The sequence below is a fragment of the Ascaphus truei genome, chromosome 12 (genome assembly GCF_040206685.1).
Source record: "Ascaphus truei isolate aAscTru1 chromosome 12, aAscTru1.hap1, whole genome shotgun sequence".
NCBI classification, from domain to species: domain Eukaryota; kingdom Metazoa; phylum Chordata; class Amphibia; order Anura; family Ascaphidae; genus Ascaphus; species Ascaphus truei.
Genome location: NC_134494.1, coordinates 9886774 through 9908265, shown reverse-complemented (window position 1 = coordinate 9908265; position 21492 = coordinate 9886774). Strand labels below are relative to the sequence as shown.

Genomic DNA, 21492 nt, shown 5'->3' with positions numbered 1-21492 from the left:
CGTCCCGTATCATGGGGTACGCTCTGTAATGACAATGAATAAAAAATGTTAGCGTCACAGCGCAGTACAGTTTGCAAAACAACACTTTTACTTTACAGTACAGTACCTCCTGTACTGTCCACTACTAACCTCACACGTCCATATTTCCATCCAATTCTGCGTCTCATCTTCTTTATGCTGCTCTCGGATACAGTCAGATTGTGGTTTTCCTGAAGAGTGTTTTTAACCCTTAATGCGCTCCTCTCATCATTCTCCTCACTTATTCTGTCCACCAGAAGAGTAGTCTCCCTACAATGCAAAGAAATTATATTGTGTTATTAATATGCAGCAATATAAAATGTATACTGTATACTGTACATGTAATGTTGTAATATACAGTAAATATAAATATACAAAAAATGTATACTGCTGTACTATAAATATAAATAGACAAAATATACAGTATACAGTACTGTTGTAATATAAATATACTATATAAATATACTGTTGTTATATCATAATAAATACACATCATATACTGTATATTCCGTTGTAAGATGAATTGCAATATACCAAAAGTGTATACTGCTGCACAAAAAATATAAATTGACCACACATACAGTACACTACAGTATATACTGTTGTAATATAATAAATATACTATATAAATACGGTATACTGTTGTTATATCATAATAAATACACATCATATACTGTATATTCCGTTGTAAGATAAATTGCAATATACCAAAAGTGTATACTGCTGCACAAAAAATATAAATTGACCACACATACAGTACACTACAGTATATACTGTTGTAATATAATAAATATACTATATAAATACGGTATACTGTAGATGTACACTACAGTTTTCTATATTTTTTTTGGTTAAGTTTTATAAATACAGTATACTTACGCATTTGTTATCTTTGGGGCCTTTTTGCGGTCTCTGTTTTTTCCTTGTGCATGATAGCACACGGTGCTTGATGGCACAACGAGGCCAGAAGCAGTTAACCAGCGCTGGATATCTGCAATTCGTTTTCCGCTCGTGTACATCTCCTTCATTCTCATGCTGAGATCCTTTGAAATCTTCTTAACAGGCATTGCTGCGAGTACTGTAGAAATAAATACAAACACAAGAATGTGTATTCGATGTTTAGTCGATGTGTATTCAATGTGCAGTGAATCCACAAAATGGATGGTGTATTTATATGTTAATGACTCACATTACAGACCACCCACTTTCAACACCTGTACCTGGCCACCATGCATAAAAGGTTGTACACGTTGCATAGCCCACCACTTGCTGATCTTTATCTGAGCCATTGTCCAGATACTGCATTGTGCCTCCCGCTTACATGGAGCATCCCCGGTTCTATGGACGAAAGAACCATCTCACCTCTGCTGTGCCTGCCACACTGAAAAAGAGAAAGGCAGTTACCGTTTCCAAGCCAAAGGCAAAGCGACAGGCTAAGGCCAACAAAGAAAACCTTCTGCTGACCCCAAAGGCTAAGGTTTTTAAAACACGTCAGCCTTATTATGTGAGGAAGAAATACGGTACTGTGCTCGGTACGCAAGACGAATGGCAGCCAACTCACCGAATCCGCAGACCACTTGCTCCCATATGCTTCGACGACTCTGCTGTAGCTGTCCCGGAAATCTTCAGCCCGGCTTCTCCACCCCCATCTTCTCCGGTTCCATCTGAAGATGCTGCTGCCTCTGAAATCAACGGGTCACTGTCTCCTTTGCTCTTGGACGACTCTGCTTCTCTCCCGGAAATCCAGCGGTCACCTTCTCCATCCCTCTTCCACCACGCTGCAGCTTCTCCTGTTCCGGGCATCCCCAGGTCACCTCTTCCACTCTCCATCGATGCCGCTTCTCTCCAGGGAACCCCCATCTCATCCTCCGTTGCACCCATCCCCCCAGATCTCCAGATGCCATGCACAAGCAGCTCGTTAGACCGGATCCTGAATGGGCTAAGTGTGGATCTCCCCGGGAATTCTAGTGTGCTGGCAAAGCTAGATCTGCTTCTGGAGTCGGTGCTACATATGGAGCAACGGATGCTACAAATGGAGCAGCGGCTGGATCAACGGATGCTACATATGGAGCAACGTATGGATCAACGGATGGACAAGATAGAGGCAGACATAGCGGGCATACATTATTTGCTCGGTGTTAATGCCCCTGTTTCCCCGACGGTGGAGCAGGGGGGTGACATGGATGTGATGCATGGTACCTTCGACCCCCTTCCATCACCAAGCACACCCCCTCCACCAGAAGATACAGTGTACTATGCTATTGAGGAGGACATGACAACCCCGTCAAGACCACGCCAGGAGACAACCCGGCGACCACTACCGGAGGAAAGCTTCCTCCCAGACACCCTACCATTGCCCATCGCCTCAAGTACACCCGCTCCCAAAAGACCTCATACATCCGCTCACATACAAACAGAGCCCGAAATCTCCCTGTGCGATCTGCCACCAGCGCTGAGGGAGAAGTATAGGGTGAGGAGTGCTGGTATACCACACAAGTATGCCTTGATCATATTTAAACACCATGTTCCCTACACATTGTACTGCGAGTGGGTGTTCAAAGTGAACTATGATGGGAATCGCCAAAAAAAGGCCCTTCCTGCCAATTTAAGGAAAAAGATTGTGGAAGAAATGCAGCGCTATTACCCTGTTACAGATCCTGTAATGAGAGGCGTTAGAGACTGCATTAATGGCGTTTTGCGCCATGCAAGGCATCGGCCATGGCTGGAAAATGGGGAGGACTTTCAGTGAGACCATACTGTAATATTGTGCTGTACTGTACAGTACATGTTTTACCCTATAGTACCTGCTGTACTTAAACAAAGGATACTGAATGTTGTTGTGTGTTGCACGGTTTTTGTACTGTATTTGTAAATAAAAGTTTTTGGTGGCGACTTCAGCAATAAAAGAACTGGTTAATTTATCTCACACTCTGTACTACTGTACAAACTGCTTTTTTGCTGCCAGACTGCAAACCCGCAAGACCAGCAACATTGTAACAAAAGAGCAATGAGCGCGCAATTGGCGTGGGAACTTCTGTTCTAAGGCCCCTAGAAATAATATTCTTTATTTTATTTATAAACTCACATTTATAAACCCCGTCACCCACCCCCGCTAAACACAATAAAAAATAATCACACACAGCATCCCCGCAATAAATAAATAAATAAATAAATACAAATAAATACATTTGAAATACATTTTTATTGATAGTGTAGATGTGCAGGGGGTCTCTGGAGCTGAACCGCACTGGTTTCAGGTCGGGGGACCCCGTGCCCCCCGAGATACAGGCCCCTTTAGGGGGTGCCGGTATCCCTCTGCGTTAAAAGCCCCGATCACGTGATCGCGGCCTGTAAACCAAGCAGAGCAGAGGGATACCGGCACCCCCTAAAGGGGCCTGTATCTCGGGGGGCACGGGGTCCCCAGACCTGAAACCTGTGCACTTCAGCTCCGGAGACCCCCTGCACATCTACACTGTGAATAAAACACACACATCATTAAAGAATCATTCTTTAGCTTAGCGGCTATGCGCTATGGTAAAGAAGCAGCATTTCTGTCTTTTTAATAATATTGTACAGTGAGCAGGGGGTTCCCTGAGACAGAAATCTAATCTCAGGGGACCCCCTGCTCCTGCACAATATTATTAAAAGTTCAGAAATGAGGCTTCATTAGCATAGCGTATAGCCGCTAAGGTATTGAAGGGGTTAAGGCATAATAACCAATAAATACATTCAATACACTACCCACTACCAATGGCAACCTCCGCTGCTGTACAGTAAAACAGAGAAAAAAATTAACACTTTCAAAGTAATGTCCCCTAACCCCTTAATCACCATAGCGGTTATTAATCGCTACAGTCATGAAGGGGTTAACCCACCCTCACCCACCACTCGGGACGCCTACTGTACATACCCTCCCACTCTAACCCCCCACCCGTGAGGCCTAACTACCCTCAACCCTCACCCACTAACTACCCACAAGGGAGGCCTACCCACATACCGTTGGGAAACACTCCACCCCCCACCCCCAGTCCCCGCAATCAAAACAATGCACAGCCCCACAATAAACAGCATTCTATTTCTAAAATACATTACCCACCCCCTGTGCCCCCCCCCATAAATACAAGATTTATTCTTTTACATTCAGGGTCCATAACGCAGCCCCACGCTAGTCCCCGGTGGGCTGGCAGGGCACCTGGACAGACCTACAGTTTACCAGCAGCATTCCACAGGTTCTGGAGGCCTGCTGGTGGATCCTGCCAGCACCATGGCACCCAGGTGGTCTCCTTCGGTCACCGTGAGCCACAATTGTGTCCCCACGGTAGGCCCAAGGATGTCTGGGAGCCCCGGGTCAAACCCACAGGTGTCTGCGGGGCCTCGGGTGGTTCCCATGGGGGTCTGGGGAACTCACGGGTGCTCACTACGGGTCCGCGGTGCCCCCACAGAAGTGGGACCACACATCATCATCCCCGCACCTACGGGTCGGAGGTGCCCCCACAGAAGTGGGACCACACATCGTCATGCCCGCAGACTACGGGTCCGCGGTGCCCCCACAGAAGTGGGACCACACATCATCATCCCCGCATGTGTCACCCGTGGAACCACCAGCCTGATACCCTTTAGGATACCCGAGGATTCCCGCGGGTGGTCTCCAGAGGTCCCACGCAAAACCACGGAAGTAACCCTGAATGTAAAAAAAATAAACCTGGCCTATACATTCAATACATACACCCTCCCCCCCAACACCTACAGTACAATAATGTGCAAAATAACTATTATCCAGATATGGATAATAGATTAATTGCCCATTATTAAAAACATTAACTAGCATATACAAATAAATAAAGTACTACTGACCTCATCAATACGAAGTGTCCGACGCCAGCGCCTTCCTTCTCTTGCCCACACAAAACATAGCCAAAACCAAGCCAATACATTGCAATTACATTCAGATATCAATTAACCCCTTAAACACCTTATCGGATAATAACCGCAAAGGAAATTAAGGGGTTAAGCCACACAGGCACGATACCCACCCTTCACCCATGAATTTGTACTGTGGCTTCATCATGCAACTATATATATACTGTATATATATATATACAGAGAGACAGAGAGAAAGAGAGAGAGAGAGATATATATACAGTATATATATATATATATATATATATATATATATATATATATATATATACACACACAAGTTATATACACACCCATGATAAACCAATATACAGTACAAATAAATGTAGAAGGGTTATCAAAAGCATACTGCCCTACAACCAAACACGTCTCCATACAGACACTACATTAAAATCAATTTCCTTTAAAAATCCTAACTGATCTCACAATCTACTGTACTGTATATGATCACAAACCAATGAAAAAAGTCACATTCCAAAATGCATAAAATCTATGCACCATACTGTATACATTCTGCAAATTAATCAACGTAAACAAAAATCAATTAGCAATCATTATTTAGATCCCTAAACATTTCACACTCAATCATGAACAATGAAACCATTAACAGATTCACGCCTAGAGCAGAACAATTAAGCCTTTGAAAAAATATAAGTACCGACAAAAATAGAACCTTTACAGTACAACCAAGGCTATCTATCCCTGACCTTCCTCAAACACACAATACAATACCAAGGAATAATACATCTATCTAATTTTAAAATACTTTAAACTCACAAAATAATTAAAAACACATCTAATCCAGCTTTTAAAACATCATCATTTCTTACCCTGAATGTATACTGTACAGTATATCTCTCTAGACATATATATTGTACATACATCCATACAGTGGCAAGAAATGATATACCACAAAAAAAAAAAAAATACACATGTTAAAAAACCTTTTGAAATAATTAACAAGTTAAATAAAATACAATTCTTTACTGTAGTTCACTTACCATTACTTGCCCCCACCGACTCCCGTTGCCCAGCTTACTCACGAACCAATCCACGATCAGGAACCCATAAAATAATAAACCATTCAAAATAATAAACATTAAACTAAAAATCCAAATCAATCCACGGGTCTTCTACTTGTAAAAGTGTACATCTTCAGCCGTGTTCTTCTTTCTTCTATCTCCTTCCGGGCGGGGCAGGGCGTGGTCTTCTTTCCATCATCGGCCACGCCCTTGTCTTTTTTCTTCTCCGGAGGTCCTTCCTCCGCGGCGTCTGGCTGCAAAATGAGACGACATAGGCTTTTAAAGGCCTATGACGTCACATTTTGCGTCATGGTTCCCACGGTCCTGATTGGACCGTGAAAACCATGTGTTTTGGCCGACAAAAAAAAATGATGACGTCACTTAAAGGGAATGAAAGCACAGCCAATCAGAATGGCTTTGCTTCAATTGCCTTTAAGATGACGTCATGAAAAGGCACATGGCCGTGCACACATGGTACTAGAGCCAATCAGAGCGTGGGAACTTTATCCCTACTCTGATTGGCTCTGGTATACCATGTGTCAGGGGCTTGGGGGAGAAAGGATGTGACGTCAATGAAAACCTGTCACGTGGTACGGTAGCCAATCAGAGCGTGGGAACTTTATCCTTATTGACGTCACATCCTTTCTCCCCCAAGCCCCTGACACATGGTATACCAGAGCCAATCAGAGTAGGGATAAAGTTCCCACGCTCTGATTGGCTCTAGTACCATGTGTGCACGGCCATGTGCCTTTTCATGACGTCATCTTAAAGGCAATTGAAGCAAAGCCATTCTGATTGGCTGTGCTTTCATTCCCTTTAAGTGACGTCATAATTTTTTTTTTATCGGCCAAAACACATGGTTTTCACGGTCCAATCAGGACCGTGGGAACCATGACGCAAAATGTGACGTCATAGGCCTTTAAAAGCCTATGTCGTCTCATTTTGCAGCCAGACGCCGCGGAGGAAGGACCTCCGGAGAAGAAAAAAGACAAGGGCGTGGCCGATGATGGAAAGAAGACCACGCCCTGCCCCGCCCGGAAGGGATTAAAGAAAGAAGAACACAGATGAAGATGTACACTATTACAAGTAGAAGACCCGTGGATTGATTTGGATTTTTAGTTTAATGTTTATTTTTTTGAATGGTTTATTATTTTATGGGTTCCTGATCGTGGATTGGTTCGTGAGTAAGCTGGGCAACGGGAGTCGGTGGGGGCAAGTAATGGTAAGTGAACTACAGTAAAGAATTGTATTTTATTTAACTTGTTAATTATTTCAAAAGGTTTTTTAACATGTGTATTTTTTTTTTTTTTGTGGTATATCATTTCTTGCCACTGTATGTATGTATGTACAATATATATGTCTAGAGAGATATACTGTACAGTATACATTCAGGGTAAGAAATGATGATGTTTTAAAAGCTGGATTAGATGTGTTTTTAATTATTTTGTGAGTTTAAAGTATTTTAAAATTAGATAGATGTATTATTCCTTGGTATTGTATTGTGTGTTTGAGGAAGGTCAGGGATAGATAGCCTTGGTTTGTACTGTAAAGGTTCTGTCGGTACTTATATTTTTTCAAAGGCTTAATTGTTCTGCTCTAGGCGTGAATCTGTTAATGGTTTCATTGTTCATGATTGAGTGTGAAATGTTTAGGGATCTAAATAATGATTGCTAATTGATTTTTGTTTACGTTGATTAATTTGCAGAATGTATACAGTATGGTGCATAGATTTTATGCATTTTGGAATGTGACTTTTTTCATTGGTTTGTGATCATATACAGTACAGTAGATTGTGAGATCAGTTAGGATTTTTAAAGGAAATTGATTTTAATGTAGTGTCTGTATGGAGACGTGTTTGGTTGTAGGGCAGTATGCTTTTGATAACCCTTCTACATTTATTTGTACTGTATATTGGTTTATCATGGGTGTGTATATAACGTGTGTGTATATATATATATATATATATATATACTGTATATATCTCTCTCTCTCTCTCTCTCTCTCTCTCTCTTTCTCTCTGTCTCTCTGTATATATATACAGTATATATATATATAGTTGCATGATGAAGCCACAGTACAAATTCATGGGTGAAGGGTGGGTATCGTGCCTGTGTGGCTTAACCCCTTAATTTCCTTTGCGGTTATTATCCGATAAGGTGTTTAAGGGGTTAATTGATATCTGAATGTAATTGCAATGTATTGGCTTGGTTTTGGCTATGTTTTGTGTGGGCAAGAGAAGGAAGGCGCTGGCATCGGACACTTCGTATTGATGAGGTCAGTAGTACTTTATTTATTTGTATATGCTAGTTAATGTTTTTAATAATGGGCAATTAATCTATTATCCATATCTGGATAATAGTTATTTTGCACATTATTGTACTGTAGGTGTTGGGGGGGAGGGTGTATGTATTGAATGTATAGGCCAGGTTTATTTTTTTACATTCAGGGTTTGATTCCGTGGTTTTGCGTGGGGCCTATGGAGACCACCTGTGGGTATCCTCGGGTATCCTAAAGGGTATCAGGCTGGTGGTTCCACGGGTGACACATGCGGGGATGATGATGTGTGGTCCCACTTCTGTGGGGGCACCGCGGACCCGTAGTCTGCGGGCATGACGATGTGTGGTCCCACTTCTGTGGGGGCACCTCCGACCCATAGGTGCGGGGATGATGATGTGTGGTCCCACTTCTGTGGGGGCACCGCGGACCCGTAGTGAGCACCCGTGAGTTCCCCAGACCCCCATGGGAACCACCCGAGGCCCCGCAGACACCTGTGGGTTTGACCCGGGGCTCCCAGACATCCTTGGGCCTACCGTGGGGACACAATTGTGGCTCACGGTGACCCAAGGAGACCACCTAGGCGCCATGGTGCTGGCAGGATCCACCAGCAGGCCTCCAGAACCTGTGGAATGCTGCTGGTAAACTGTAGGTCTGTCCAGGTGCCCTGCCAGCCCACCGGGGACTAGCGTGGGGCTGCGTTATGGACCCTGAATGTAAAAGAATAAATCTTGTATTTATGGGGGGGGGGCACAGGGGGTGGGTAATGTATTTAATAAATAGAATGCTGTTTATTGTGGGGCTGTGCATTGTTTTGATTGCGGGGACTGGGGGTGGGGGGTGGAGTGTTTCCCCAACGGTATGTGGGTAGGCCTCCCTTGTGGGTACTGACTGGGTGGTTAGGCCTCACGGGTGGGGGGGGAGTTAGTGTGGGAGGGTATGTAGGCATCCCGAGTGGTGGGTGGGTGAGGGTGGGTTAACCCCTTCATGACTGTAGCGGTTAATAACAGCTATGGTGATTAAGGGGTTAGGGGACATTACTTTGTATGTTTTAATTTTTGTGTCTGTTTTGCAGAAGCGGAGGGGCCATGGCCAGGATGGGGGGGGGTTAACGGTATGTGGGTAGGGGGTGAGGGTGGTTAGCAATGCAGGGAGGGAGATTTACTGGTAACAGAAACATCTCTCTCCCTTCAATGTAATCTGTTTAAAGCCCCCTCCCCCCTAATGTGTGTTTCTGTAAAATCTCTCTCCCTTCAATGTACAGGTACTGTAATCTGTTTAACAGAAACATTAGGGGGGAAGGGGCTTTAGGCCTTTATATCTCTCTCCCTTCAGTGTAATCTGCTTAACAGAAACATTAGGGGGGAGGGGGCTTTAAACAATGCTGTGTATAATGTATAAGGTTTTTTACAATTAGATAGATGTAATCCTTGGTATTGTAAGGGTTAGTTTGGTTTTAAATTGTCTTTTCTGGTTGGTACTTACATTATATATTGATTTTGGTTTACTTGATTGGTTAAAATACTGTAGTTGACTTGTTTGGAAGTGTTTGTGTTTACTGGTAGAGTAGCTTGCAATTATATTGTTAACATTCATTTGCAGAATGTACAGTACTGTATATGGTGCATAGATTTAATGCTATGCATCATTTACAGTATACAATGTAAATGCAATGTACTGTGTGGATTGTAATGTTATGTTTTATATTGTAAAATAAGTTAGGATTATTAAATGGATTATTATTATTGTCTGTATAGAGAAGTGTTATCTGTAGGACAGTATGATTTTGATAACCATTCTACAGTACATGTATTTGTACTATTGGTTCATCATGTGTGTATATATACTGTATACTGTATATATATACTGTGTATATGTATATATGTATATACAGTATATATATATATACTGTATATATATATATATATATATATATTGTGACAGAAACCAGGGGTTGGTAATAAACTCCATATACAGGGCTCCCAGGATACTGAACAGTTTCTGTCCTGTCTAAGCTGAACAGGGCAGCCTCGTGGTACAGGCACTCCATTCCACAGTTTGTCTGCTGCCTGTTTTCTGTCACCTGTCATGCTGATTAGAGTTCAGGTATATAAGACCTGTTTCCTGTTTCCTCTGGGCCCCGCCCAAGAGCCTGGAAGGCTGCTGAACTGCAGAGGGGTGAGAAAGCCTCTTTCCCAAATCGCTTCATTCATTCTGTTAGTTTGTCTAAAGACTGCAAAGGTACTTATTTTGTTGGTGGAAGTGGACAAGCCACTTCCAACTCTGAGTCAGGGACATCTAAGTTTAAGTTATCGCTCAGACGAGCAGCTTTTTGTTTGGCTTTGTTTTCTGTTTAAACTGTGGCAGTCTCAGTGCCTGGGACTGAATAAACCAGGCATAGCCTGTTTAAAGGAACAGTACGTGACGTCTCATCATTTAACCTACCCTAAAAGACCGTGTTCTAACAGTCCCGGACAGACGGCGGAGCCCCGGAGTAAGCCGTTTGTCACATATGGTGGAGAATGCGGGCAGAACACTGAAAGGTCTGGGGGTTAAAGAACTTTAAAAAAAAAAAAAAAAAAGAAGGTTTTTTTTTTCTCTCTCTCCAAACAAGATGGAAGACGTGGTGAGTGCGCTGGTACGCAATGTCGCTGTCCAGAAAGACGCGAATGAAGCCCAGCAACAGGCGAGTGAAACCCAGCGACAGCTGTTAATAGCCCAGCAAGAGACTAATGCAAACCAGCAAGAGACAAACCGCCTGCTGAGAGAGGAGCAAAAGCGGTTCGCTCAGGGCTTACAGCAGGAACTCGAGATCCTGAGGGGGACTATCAGTAACCTTCCACTGGCAGAGGCAGCCCCAGTTCCGAAAATGACCAGGGCAAGCCACTACCTTCAGAAGATGGGACCCTCGGATGATGTGGAAGCCTATCTTCTCACGTTTGAACGCACGGCACAGAGAGAGGGATGGCCAGAAGCTGAGTGGGCTGGTCTAATCGCACCCTTCCTAAGCGGCGAACCCCAGAAGGCTTACTTTGATCTAGAGCCAGCCGAAGCTAACGTCTATGCAAAATTGAAGTTCGAGATCCTCGCCCGCCTCGGCGTAACCACGGCTGTTCGTGCCCAAAGGTTTCACGCATGGTCCTTCACGATGGATAAAGCCACCCGAAGCCAGATGTATGACCTCATCCACCTCGCCCGGAAGTGGCTACAACCCGAGATCAACTCAGCAAGCCACATCGTGGAACGGTTGGTCATGGACCAGTTCTTGAGGAAACTTCCCTCTGCCTTACGCCGTTGGGTCAGTCGGAGTGACCCCCACAATGCGGATGAGCTTGTGGCCCTTGTAGAAAGGTACAGTGCAGCAGAAGAGCACCCGCAACCCACAGTCGTGGAGCAACCCCACTATCCGAGGTTCCAGGACTCTTCCAGAGACGGTAAAAGGGTACCGGGGTTAAGGGGCGCTGAAGAGCGGCGACCACCTTCACGCCGCTCCAGCAACAGTGGTTCGCACACTAAGGGCAATAGCCAACATGGGGAGCCGGGAAAAGGCTCTAAGTGGGACACAGACTATGTACCTAAATGTGTAAATTGTCATGAGAGGGGCCACACAGCAAAAATCTGCCCACTAAATGATGAGCCCATGCAATGCAACAGCGTGGAACCTTATTCGCTGTTGTCCCAATGTATGGGCCCTAGCCCAGAGGACCCCTTGAATAACCATCTGTGGGCATTTGTAAAGGTTAATGGTAAGAGGGTTCGGGCACTTCTTGACTCTGGGAGTATGGTCACACTAGTGTCCGAATACCTATTGCCCATTAAGAAGAAACAGGTAAACAGTTCACAAAGAGTGGCAATTTGTTGTATACATGGGGATAATCATGAATATTCCACTGTTGATGTTTTTTTTGAAACAGAATTTGGTTCTTTAGATTTCAAGGTGGGTGTTGTACCCAAACTGGCACATGATGTGTTAATAGGGACCGACTTTCCCCATTTTCTAAAAATGTGGTCCCCAGCTCAGAATAGCGCCCAGAGTTCAATAGCAGACCATAACGAAGTGTTAGAAGAAACAAATCCTTTCCCTTTTTCAGAAATGGAGGTTGACGAGGGCCCAAATAAGAAGGGGGAAAAGGAGGAGTGCTGTGAAATTCCCTTCCCCATCACTACTTTGGTAGGGAATACCCCAAATCAAGATGTTGATCAGGCACTTACCACCCCAGTACAGGATAAGACCCTCGCTGACCTAGAGGTCAGTCCTGGGAGTTTTAAGAAGGCCCAGTGGGAGGACCCCACATTAGCGGTAGCAAGGGGAAATATACGGGACCAGAATAGTACTCATGGCCAACCAGATAGGTCACTTGCTTACCCCTACTTCGAGGTAGAGAACGACCTAGTATATCGGGTTGATAAAAGAAAATCAGTTACAACTAAACAATTGTTGGTACCACGGACATTCCGTAACGTAGTATTACACCTCGCACATAGTCATCCATTGGGGGGACACCTAGGGGTGGAAAAGACAAAAGAAAAGGTTCTCCGAAGCTTTTATTGGCCTGGGGTTCTGGCAGAAATTACAAACTATTGTTCCTCATGCCCAGAATGTCAGATCACCGCCCCGTTCAAAGCATACCGCAGCCCATTGGTACCCCTTCCCATAATAGAGGTACCATTTGACCGGATTGCTATGGATCTAGTAGGACCCCTAATAAAGTCTGCTAGGGGACATCAGCATATATTGGTAATATTAGATTATGCTACCCGATATCCGGAGGCAGTTCCCCTACGTAGCACCTCTGCTAAAAACATAGCAAAAGAGTTAGTACTTCTGTTTTCCCGGGTCGGAATTCCTAAAGAGATCTTATCTGACCAGGGAACACCATTTATGTCCCAAGTAACAAAAGAGCTATGTAAACTCCTAAAAATCAAGCATCTCAGAACCTCAGTCTATCATCCACAAACAGATGGTTTAGTGGAAAGGTTCAATAAAACCTTAAAGAGCATGTTACGCCGGGCGGTCGATAAGGATGGGAAAAACTGGGACTGTTTGTTACCATACCTGTTATTTGCCATTAGGGAAGTTCCCCAGTCATCCACAGGCTTCTCCCCGTTTGAACTATTGTATGGCCGACATCCAAGGGGCTTACTGGATATAGCCAAAGAAACTTGGGAACACGAGGTTACCCCTTACAGAAGTGTAATAGAGCATGTTGCCCAAATGCAGGACCGCATTGCTGCAGTCCTACCCATAGTGAGGGAACACATGGAGAAAGCTCAAGAAGCACAAAGGAATACGTATAATAAGGGTGCTAGGGTCAGAATTTTTTTTCCAGGTGATAGGGTACTAGTTCTGGTTCCCACCGTGGAGAGTAAATTCCTTGCTAAATGGCATGGGCCATATGAGGTCTTGGAAAGAGTGGGAGAAGTAAATTATAGGGTAAGGCAGCCAGGTAGGAGGAAACCTGAGCAAATTTACCATATAAACCTACTCAAGCCCTGGAAAGATAGAGAGGTCTTGTTAACCCTAGTACCCCCAGGTCCGTCAGAGAATCAAGAAACTGACCCAGAGGTTAGCATAGCTGAAACACTGTCCGTGCATCAGAAACGAGAGGTCCAGAGTTTAGTGAGAAGGAACAAAGAAATCTTCTCTACACAGCCAGGTAAAACTAACGTAATTAAACATGACATAGTCTCTGAACCGGGGGTCCGAGTTAACCTTAAACCGTACCGAATCCCAGAGGCCAAGAGAGAGGCTATAAGTTTAGAGGTTAAAAAAATGCTAAAACTAGGCGTAATTGAGGAATCCCAAAGTGGGTGGAACAGCCCTATAGTTTTAGTCCCAAAGCCAGACGGTACAACAAGGTTTTGTAATGACTACCGGAAACTAAACGCGGTGTCAAAATTTGATACTTATCCTATGCCCAGGGTGGATGAACTTGTAGAGAGACTGGGCAAAGCCCGATATCTCACAACCCTAGACCTAACAAAAGGGTACTGGCAGGTTCCCCTCACAGAAAGGGCAAAAGAAAAAACAGCCTTCTCAACCCCAGACGGCCTCTTTCAATATAAGGTGCTGCCTTTTGGCTTACATGGAGCTCCCGCCACATTCCAAAGAATGATGGATAAAATTTTAAAACCACATGTTCGGTACGCTGCCGCCTACCTGGATGATGTGGTAATCCATAGTGAAGATTGGCAGTCCCACCTTCCAAAGGTCCAAGCTGTGCTCGACGCAGTTCGGTCTGCTGGACTAACTGCTAACCCCGCTAAATGCACTATTGGTCTGGAGGAGGCCAAGTATCTGGGGTATTCTATTGGTAGAGGGTTACTCAAACCACAAACACTCAAAGTAGAGGCGATACAAAATTGGCCAAGGCCAGTCACAAAAAAACAAGTAAGGACCTTTTTGGGGTTAATTGGCTACTATAGGAGGTTTATTCCCAATTTTGCAACTAAGGCAACCCCACTAACCGACCTCACAAAAGCAAGAGGACCGCTAATGGTAAAGTGGTCCCCCGAAGCCGAACAGGCCTTTAGAAGCCTGAAAGAAGCTCTCTGTGCCCAACCAGTGTTGGTCACACCTGACTTCTCCAAAGAGTTCGTAGTCCAAACCGACGCATCTGAGGTAGGGCTGGGGGCGGTACTCTCCCAGGAGTCTCAAGGGGAGGAGCACCCCATCCTTTATTTAAGTAGGAAACTAAATCCCCAGGAGAAAAATTACTCCATAGTCGAGAAAGAGTGTCTCGCAATAAAGTGGGCTGTAGAGACACTCAAGTATTATCTGTTGGGGAGAAAGTTCCGATTGGTCACAGATCATGCACCCCTTACCTGGATGTGTCAAAATAGGGAGAAGAACGCTAGGGTGACCAGGTGGTTCCTAAGCCTACAGCCCTTTAAATTTTCTGTGGAACACAGGTCGGGGCACAAACATGGCAATGCCGACGGGTTGTCAAGGATGCACTCCCTAATATCCATGGTCGCTCACCCCTCGAGGTCTGAGCTGGGGGGGAGGATATGTGACAGAAACCAGGGGTTGGTAATAAACTCCATATACAGGGCTCCCAGGATACTGAACAGTTTCTGTCCTGTCTAAGCTGAACAGGGCAGCCTCGTGGTACAGGCACTCCATTCCACAGTTTGTCTGCTGCCTGTTTTCTGTCACCTGTCATGCTGATTAGAGTTCAGGTATATAAGACCTGTTTCCTGTTTCCTCTGGGCCCCGCCCAAGAGCCTGGAAGGCTGCTGAACTGCAGAGGGGTGAGAAAGCCTCTTTCCCAAATCGCTTCATTCATTCTGTTAGTTTGTCTAAAGACTGCAAAGGTACTTATTTTGTTGGTGGAAGTGGACAAGCCACTTCCAACTCTGAGTCAGGGACATCTAAGTTTAAGTTATCGCTCAGACGAGCAGCTTTTTGTTTGGCTTTGTTTTCTGTTTAAACTGTGGCAGTCTCAGTGCCTGGGACTGAATAAACCAGGCATAGCCTGTTTAAAGGAACAGTACGTGACGTCTCATCATTTAACCTACCCTAAAAGACCGTGTTCTAACAGTCCCGGACAGACGGCGGAGCCCCGGAGTAAGCCGTTTGTCACAATATATATATATATATATATATATATATATATATATATATATATATATACACAGTGTATATATGTATACTGTATATATATATATATATATATATATATATATATATACAGTGTATATATATATACAAAGTATATACTGTACAGTATATATTTATTTCTCTTCATGTATTTATTTATTTATTTATTTAGATTTATTTATTAATTGTGGGGCTGCTGTGCGTGAATTTTTTTTATTGGGGGTGAGGGGGGTGTTTGGCCCTTGGTGTGAGTTTACGACTTGCAGCAGCAGCACAATTAATAAATAAATCTAAATAAATAAATAAATGACAATAAATACATTTGAAATACATTTTAATTGATAGTGTAGATGTGCAGGGGGTCTCCGGAGCAGAAGCGCACAGGTTTCAGGTCTGGGGCCCCCGTGCCCCCGAGATACAGGCCCCTTTAGGGGGTGCCGGTATCCCTCTGCTCTGCTTGGTTTACAGGCCGCGATCACGTGATCGGGGCCTTTAACGCAGAGCACTCAGCACTCAGAAACACAGGCCAGGCAGATTTAACACACACACACAATAGGGGGAGGTTTTTTTACATAGCTTGCAGGGAAGCTTAACGCACACACACAATAGGGGGATAGGGGGAGGGGTTTTTACATAGATTAGAGAGAAGGCAGGGCGTTTTAAAAGCGAGAATAGGGGGAGGGGGTTTTACATAGATTAGAGAGAAGGCAGGGAGTTTTAACACAGACGTGAAAAATATGTATTGAATGTATTAATTGTTTATTATGCCTTAACCCCTTCATTGCCTTAGCGGCTATCCGCTATGGTAATGACGCAGCACTTTCCGTATTTTTAATAATATTGATCAGGAGCAGGGGGGGGGGGTTCCCTGAGCATTAATTTCTGGATCAGGGAACCCCCTGCTCACTGTACAATATTATTAAAATAATGCTTCTTTACCATAGCGCATAGACGCTAAGGTAAAGAACGAGTGTTTATTTATACTGTATACTGTATGTGTTTTATTGATACTGTACATGTGCAGAGGGTCTCCAGAGCAGAAGCGCACAGGTTTCAGGTCTGGGGACCCCGTGCCCCCCGAGATACAGGCCCCTTTAGGGGGTGCCGGTATCCCTCTGCTCTGCTTGGTTTACAGGCCGCGGTCACGTGATCGGGACCTTTAAACGCAGAGGGATACCGGCACCCCCTAAAGGGACCTGTATCTCGGGGGGCACGGGGTCCCCAGACCTAAAACCAATGCGGTTCAGCTCCGGAGACCCCCTGCACATCTACACTATCAATAAAAATGTATTTCAAATGTATTTATTGTCATTTATTTATTTATTTTTTGGCGGCTGGCTGCTGTGTGTATTTTTTTGTTGTGGGTTGCGGGAGGGTGGGTGAATGGGGTATTCGCCCCAACGATGGTTGGGGAGGGCTTGCAGGGGGGGGGGTGGGGAAGCGGGATGGCTTAACCCCTTCATGACCGTAGCGGTATTAACTGCTACGGTCGTGAAGGGGTTAAGTGCACCCGCAAACCCCCCCCCCCTCCCGCAAGTCCTAAACTCACACCAAGGGCCAAATACCCCCCTCACCCATCCCCACTACACACAATAAAGCGGGCACGGTGGGTTAACCCCTTCATTGCCTTAGCGGCTATCCGCTATGGTAATGACGCAGCATTTTCCGTATTTTTAATAATATTGATCAGGAGCAGGGGGGGGGGGTCCCTGAGCATTAATTTCTGGCTCAGGGAACCCCCTGCTCACTGTACAATATTATTAAAATACACAAATGATGCTTCTTTACCATAGCGCATAGACGCTAAGGTAAAGATCGAGTGTTTATTTATACTGTATATTGTATGTGTTTTATTGATACTGTACATGTGCAGAGGGTCTCCAGAGCAGAAGCGCACAGGTTTCAGGTCTGGGGACCCCGTGCCCCCCGAGATACAGGCCCCTTTAGGGGGTGCCGGTATCCCTCTGCTCTGCTTGGTTTACAGGCCGCGGTCACGTGATCGGGGCCTTTAAACGCAGAGGGATACCGGCACCCCCTAAAGGGGCCTGTATCTCGGGGGGCACGGGGTCCCCAGACCTGAAACCTGTGCGCTTCAGCTCTGGAGACCCCCTGCACATCTACACTATCAATAAAAATGTATTTCAAATAATTTTTAATGTGCGGATGTTTGCGCAGAGAGAGAGCAGCGGATCTCTCTCTGCTGCAAACACATCTCGCCCCCGCCGCTGATACAGTAGTATCATTTATGTATGTGCATATACAGTACAGTACAGTACTGTACAGTACTGTATGTTAGGGCTTACAGGGGTTGTTGTTATACAGTATATATATATATATATATATATATATATATATACTGTACAGTATACAGTATACAGTATACTGCATTACAATTCATTATAGGGGACGGCTTCACAGAGAACAGCTCGCAAGCGCCACCATGTGTATTTTGACGGCATTGCAGTATTGTAACCAGCCGGAATAAAAAGCTTAAATTCCTGCCGGAAAATAACGCAATGCACTCTGGCAGAAAACTATCAGAAACCTGAATACACCCGAGTATACCCGAATTCGCGGGACTAGCCGTGCTCGAATAAAGTGTGTCGCCAGTGTATGGCCGGTTAGCTCAGATGGTTAGAGCGTGGTGCTAATAACACCAAGGTCGCGGGTTCGATCCCCATACTGGCCAAAGTTTTACACGTATTTGACATATGTCTCTCTTTATAGACCCCTGACGAGTTAGTTTGAAGGATTATTCCTTTCAGAAGGATTGTTGATGCACTTTCTATAGACGCAAAAAGAGGGGGACAACATCCATCCTGTTGTAAGTGTGCAAAAAGAGAGATTTCTTTCTGTGCCACTCCATTTTTATTTTTAACAAATGGTACAGTATATATCACCTTGGTACTACAGTATATGCAATGTAAATATGCGGATGAACAGAGCATAAAATAAAGAAGTGAGCATAGAATAAAGAAGCAGCTAGCGCAAACAGTAATTATCACTGAAGTGACGTGAGTAATGCTAACGATTGAGAACCCCTGAATTGTAAGGATGGAAAAGATACCACCTGCATGTAGTACTTATGAACTCATGTAGTCATGTAGTCATGGCAAGCAGACAGCACGTCGCCCCCTATTGGCTGCAATCCTTCTGGGCTAAAAATAAAAACTATCTGCTGGCACGTTTTCTTTCTCAATCCGCCCCATTCACCAGGAAGAGAGACAGAAACAGTTCACCTCCGCATCCATTTCCTCTCTCACTTTAACGCTGGCTGCACCTGAGACAGTGGGAGGGAAGTTGAGAGATCAAAAAAGAGTCACAACCATTCCAAATCCTGTCCTATCAACAGGCTGCTGCTGTCTCTCTGCTCTCAAGGAATTTAATTTGCATGGGAGGGACAAACTGATGTCTCTGCCTCTCTGCCTCTCTGCCTCTCTGCCTCTCTGCCTCTCTGCCTCTCTGCCTCTCTGCCTCTCTGCCTCTCTGCCTCTCTGCCTCTCTGCCTCTCTGCCTCTCTGCCTCTCTGCCTCTCTGCCTCTCTGCCTCTCTGCCTCTCTGCCTCCATGGCTGAACAGGTCTACTGTATACTAAAGCTCTAGACCTTTAAGCTAGCCTGTGTGATGTTGTCACAACGTATCCACGGACACATTGGGAATTGTGACATCATCATCATGATCATCACACAGACTGGCTGTCCTGTAAGAGACAGAAAGATAGATAGAGACACAGACAGAGAGATGCACTTAGAAATAGATATGCCCAGGCACAGACTGCATTGGGCTTCTGTATCCTACAATGACATTTGAATGAAAAAGAATTTCAGGGGAGTTACATGGTGCATATTTTAATATGAGATCTATACTGTATATATATGTTGTATTACTGTACATCATTTATTTGCATCCAAATATCCGCCATATGTGAAGGGGCGTAAGTCTAAAATTTGCCTTCCTATGTAAGAAACTGTTCTTACATACTGTATGACACAACTGTATGCCAAAAACCTATCTATGAACACAGGGAAAACACACTATTCTCTGTGTTAATAGCTACATTTCTTGGAGACCAAATACAATAAAAATCAGTGACACTGACTCCAAATCAGAGACAGTTGACATGTCTGGATTCTAAACACTATTCAGCATATGTACAGTATCAAGGCAAAAAGTGGTATGATTGCAGACCAAAACACTCTGCGACCTAGGAAGAAATGGGGAAAAAAAACGATTCACAGTGATCCCAACCAATATGGCCGGTTAGCTCAGATGGTTAGAGCGTGGTGCTAATAACGCCAAGGTCGCGGGTTCGATCCCCGTACTGGCCAAAATTTTACAGGTATTTGACATATGTCTCTATTTATAGATCCCTGACGAGCTAGTTTGAAGGATTATTCCTTTCCGAAGGATTGTTGATGCACTTTGCAAGGACGTGCGGCCTTGCATTGCTTCACAATGTATAGACGCAAAAAGAGGGGGACAACATCCATCCTGTTGTAAGTGTACAAAAAGAGTGACTGCTTTCTGTGCCACTCCATTTTTATTTTTAACAAATGGTACAGTATATATCACCTTGGTACTACAGTATATGCAATGTAAATATGCGGATGAACAGAGCATAGAATAAAGAAGCAGCTAGCGCAAACAGTAATTATCACTGAAGTGACGTGAGTAATGCTAACGATTGAGAAGCCCTGAATTGTAAGGATGGAAAAGATACCACCTGCATGTAGTACTTATGAACTCATGTAGTCATGTAGTCATGGCAAGCAGACAGCACGTCACCCCCTATTGGCTGCAATCCTTCTGGGCTAAAAATAAAAACTATCTGCTGGCACGTTTTCTTTCTCAATCCGCCCCATTCACCAGGAAGAGAGACAGAAACAGTTCACCTCCGCATCCATTTCCTCTCTCACTTTAACGCTGGCTGCACCTGAGACAGTGGGAGGGAAGTTGAGAGATCAAAAAAGAGTCACAACCATTCCAAATCCTGTCCTATCAACAGCCTGCTGCTGTCTCTCTGCTTTCAAGGAATTTAATTTGCATGGGAGGGACAAACTGATGTCTCTGCCTCTCTGCCTCTCTGCCTCTCTGCCTCTCTGCCTCTCTGCCTCTCTGCCTCTCTGCCTCTCTGCCTCTCTGCCTCTCTGCCTCTCTGCCTCTCTGCCTCTCTGCCTCTCTGCCTCTCTGCCTCTCTGCCTCTCTGCCTCTCTGCCTCTCTGCCTCTCTGCCTCTCTGCCTCTCTGCCTCTCTGCCTCTCTGCCTGAACAGGTCTACTGTATACTAAAGCTCTAGACCTGTGAGCTAGCCTGTGTGATGTTGTCACAACGTATCCACGGACACATTGGGAATTGTGACATCATCATCATGATCATCACACAGACTGGCTGTCCTGTAAGAGACAGAAAGATAGATAAAGACACAGACAGAGAGATGCTCTTAGAAATAGATAGGCCCAGGCACAGACTGCATTGGGCTTCTGTATCCTACAATGACATTTGAATGAAAAAGAATTTCAGGGGAGTTACATGGTGCATATTTTAATATGAGATCTATACTGTATATATATATGTTGTATTACTGTACATCATTTATTTGCCTCCAAATATCCACCATATGTGAAGGGGCGTAAGTCTAAAATTTGCCTTCCTAGGTA

General features: G+C 44.6%; 1 non-coding gene across 1 annotated transcript; it reads left to right on the top strand.

Annotated features, from left to right (window-relative positions):
• The first annotated feature begins 20090 nt into the window (after positions 1 to 20090).
• On the top strand, positions 20091 to 20164 carry TRNAI-AAU (transfer RNA isoleucine (anticodon AAU)). Its single transcript has one exon. It is a non-coding gene; the product is annotated as a tRNA-Ile (tRNA).
• The last annotated feature ends 1328 nt before the right edge of the window (positions 20165 to 21492 follow it).